Here is a 3,906-nt window from a genome sequence, read left to right on the forward strand (position 1 = left end):
AGCAGAAAACACGAACGCTAAGCTAATATGTATTATGTGTTTTATAGAGTAATGGATTCTTCCGATTCACTCATTTCTGCTATCAGTGTTCATTCGCGACTTCAGAAGAAGAAATTTTTTCCCATTTCCGAAAATGTCAGAGTTTTACTCGCTGCGCCTTAAGTAAATGTGATACCAGAAAACGCAGCATCCAGTTCCGATATAGCAGATCGAGAAGATGATAAGGCTGATCTTTCAGAAACTGAAATTCTGCTAGACGAAATTGAATTGACCGATGAAGAGGGAGATGGAACTCACGACAATTTGTAAGCGAAAACCATTTGAAAGTGTGAGAGGTAAGGGGACTCACTTAACTCAAGCACCCTGAATAATGAGGGGCAAGGGGACACAATAGAATCAAGCACGTTTAGTTTTTCGAAATTTCGACTCCAGATTCGGAGTCAGAGCCTTCAAAAACCCTTAGATACCACTTTTTAAGTGAATCCAATAATTTTTTGAAATTATCGTCTGCCATATTGGATCAGCCATTTTGTTTTCCGAAATTCTGACATCAGATTCGCAATCAGCGCCCTCAAAGACCCCTAGATACCACTTTCCAAGCATATCCAATAATTTTTCGTGTTGAATGTCCGCCATATTGAACCCGCCATTTTTTTTAAATTCTGACTTAGGATTCGCATTCAGCGCCCTCTAAAACCGCTGGATACCACTTTTTGAGTGGATCCAATGATTTTTTGAAACTAGGCTCCGCCATATTGGATCCGCCATTTTTTTTTTGCAATTCTGATATCAGATTCGGAATCAGCGGCTTCGAAAACCATATATTAGTGTCCTTGCAATTCATTGTTGTACATTTCTATATGTTTTCCAACCTTTGGCCACGAAACCGGGTCTCCTGGCCCACTGTGCAGCGGTTCAATTTCAAATTTTTAACAAAATTACAAGATTACATCTATCGTAACGATTTTTTATAAAAAGTAACATTTTAATTTTTAACAAAAAACAAAACGGATTTTCAACAAAATAGTTCAATTTTCAACCAATATTATGAATATTAAACTGGAACACTTGAATTTTCATTTAAAAAAAGAGTGTCATTGACCGCGAAATGATATAAAACGAATAAATTAGTTTTTTTCTGTTGCTACTCTTGTTCTCTTGTTATTTTTATTTTGATATTATATATACAATATATACAGGGTGATTTTTTTAACTTGAAACTTTCAAATACCTCGAAAAATAGGCACTATGAAAAAATGTTTTGAATAAAAATTTAATCACTCTGTGGAGTACATACACTGATGTTAAAATCGGTTCCCCCACACCGCACCCAGGGGATAGGGGTGGGGGCAAGTTCGAAATCCTGAATAGGAATCCCTAGTTTTATTGCATATTCGGATTCTTTAGATTAAAATGCATATCATTTGTCTAAAACATTTTTCTTGTTTCGAGATAGATCGTGCTGTAATCGAAGAAATTTCATTTTTTTTTCATTTTACACGGAGAAAAAGATATCGCACAATAATATTGCAAAATCTCTATATTGAAAGAAAGCGCAATATGATAACGTACAAGCAGGTCCCGGAGCTTTGTACGATATTATAATGCACTAATATCACAGAAAAAATGAAGTTAAATTTTGTTGCTGTCGTCTGCTACAGCGTCCTTAGAAGTAATTGGAAAAAAGTCAAAGTATGAGTGACTTCGAGATATAAATGGGGACACCAGATTTAAAACAAACACAAAAGAAGTTAAAATTTATTGCAAGTAAGACTCGAAACTGTTAAAAATTAAACATATTCGGCGAAAGTTTCACCGAGGTTACGAGAATACCACCTTGATCAACAAATTTTAAGACTTTATTTTTAAAATAAAAAATACAAGTTTATTCATCATAATCGATATTGTCCTCTTCAAAGTAATCCTCCCCATCGACTGCAATGCACTTATGCCAGCGCTTGATCCAATCCTCGAAACATTTTTTATAATCGATTTGCGGTATAGCCATCAGAGCCATCTTCAATTTTTCCATGACCTCATCTCGGGTGCTGTAACGCGTTCCGCGGAGCGGTTTCTTGAGTTGACCAAATAGAAAAAAGTCGCAGGGAGCCAAATCAGGTGAATTCGCTGGTTGTTGTATGGTATTCGTTTCGTTTTTAGCCAAATGCTCACGGATAACGATGGCATTGTGCAAAGTCGATGATATTTTTTTTTGTGAAATATCGAAACCACATACAAGGATAGATGTATACACAATACGGCGTCACTTTAACAAATGTCAAGCTATTAAGCTGGCGTCTTAATTGTCGCTACACCTCGAGTAAAAATGGAGCGATTATAAGACGAAAAATTATCCAAGCAAAGTTAAAAATCGGAAATTATCTTCGATTCATGTTAATTCTATTTGGCAAGGTTAATTTTTGTGTCGGTAAATCTTTCCCCTAGAATCGGTGAAAACCTTATCTTTAATTTTTTTGGTGATCGTTTGTTGACACTACTCGAACTCTCGCGAGATCACAAAAGAAGAAATACAATGTGATAGCGTAATAAACTTAAATTTTTACGTTATAGATTGCACAATTATGCGGTATATAATGTAAAAACTTGCAATGTACGATATCACGATTTTGCGCTATTATAATGCGATAATTACGATATATAGCGCAGGAATTACGATATATATTGTAATCCATGTGGTATAGTTTTCTCAGTGTACTGTTACTGAGAATGCACGCTTACGATTCTACAACATTAACAATAAAAATACACCATTTTCTTTGTGAGATGACTGGCCACGGAAAAAAAGAATTTTTCAAATCGCTACAGAATCGTTGAACGAGTCTAATAAAAACTCTTACATGAAAAAACATTGCGACGAACATAGGTAGAACCTCCTTTTTCTTGAAGTCGGTTAGAAACAAGGGCAATAGAGCTTCGCATCTTTTTGGTAATTATTATTTTGAAAAACATGCCAAAACCTATGTCCTTTCTCGAAAAGTGATTATTAAGTAACATTAACAGTGTTTACTGAATATTTCTAAATTTTATCTCTGGCATTATTGTAGATTGAGGTCAGCGGAGACAATCGATACATTACGAAAGTGTTTACCTTTTTCTTTCCTTAAATACAGTACATTATAAAAAATACATTTAAGACAAAACTTTTTTTAGTCAGATCAAAGATTAATCCGAATACTACCTTACAATGGAGTATCTAATCGTACGAGAAACAATTAAAATGGTTCTGGTGTATGGAAAAGCTGGAAGATATCTTGATAATGCTGTCAATATCTACGCTTAGCGTTTTTTAAATAGAATTGTGTCACGTGCTTCATTTTATCGTACTATTACAAAATTTACTACTGATGGAAGTGTTTAACCTAAGAAAAAGACCCGTACAACAACATGCACTGGAGAAAATAATGAAATTGCTGTATTAGCTGTAGTAGCCAACAATCCTCACGTTAGTACACGAGAAATTTCTCGTAATTCCGGAATGTCTCAGAGCAGTATTTGGAACGTTTTTAAAAGTAATAAATCTCTTCCGCATCATGTCTCTTTACATCAAGAACATTATGGCGTTGATTTAAAAAATCTGGTAGCTTTTTGTCAGTGGGCATGTGAATAAATACAACAAAATCCCAACTTTTTTCATTATGTATTATTCTCTGACGATTCGTCTTTTACGAACCATGGAATAGTTAATCGACACAATATGAACTACTGGAGTATTGAAAATCCGCAGTGGCTTCGTAAAGTCGAACACCAGCATCCATGGACTGTCAACGTATGGTGTGCAATAATTGGCGACAAACTGATAGGTCACCAGGTTATCGAAGGCAGCTTAAATGGTCCAAAATAGCAAGATATTTTGGAAAATGAACTGACAATATTGCTTGAAGACTT

The sequence above is a fragment of the Belonocnema kinseyi genome, chromosome 6 (genome assembly GCF_010883055.1).
Source record: "Belonocnema kinseyi isolate 2016_QV_RU_SX_M_011 chromosome 6, B_treatae_v1, whole genome shotgun sequence".
Taxonomy (NCBI): Eukaryota; Metazoa; Arthropoda; class Insecta; order Hymenoptera; family Cynipidae; genus Belonocnema; species Belonocnema kinseyi.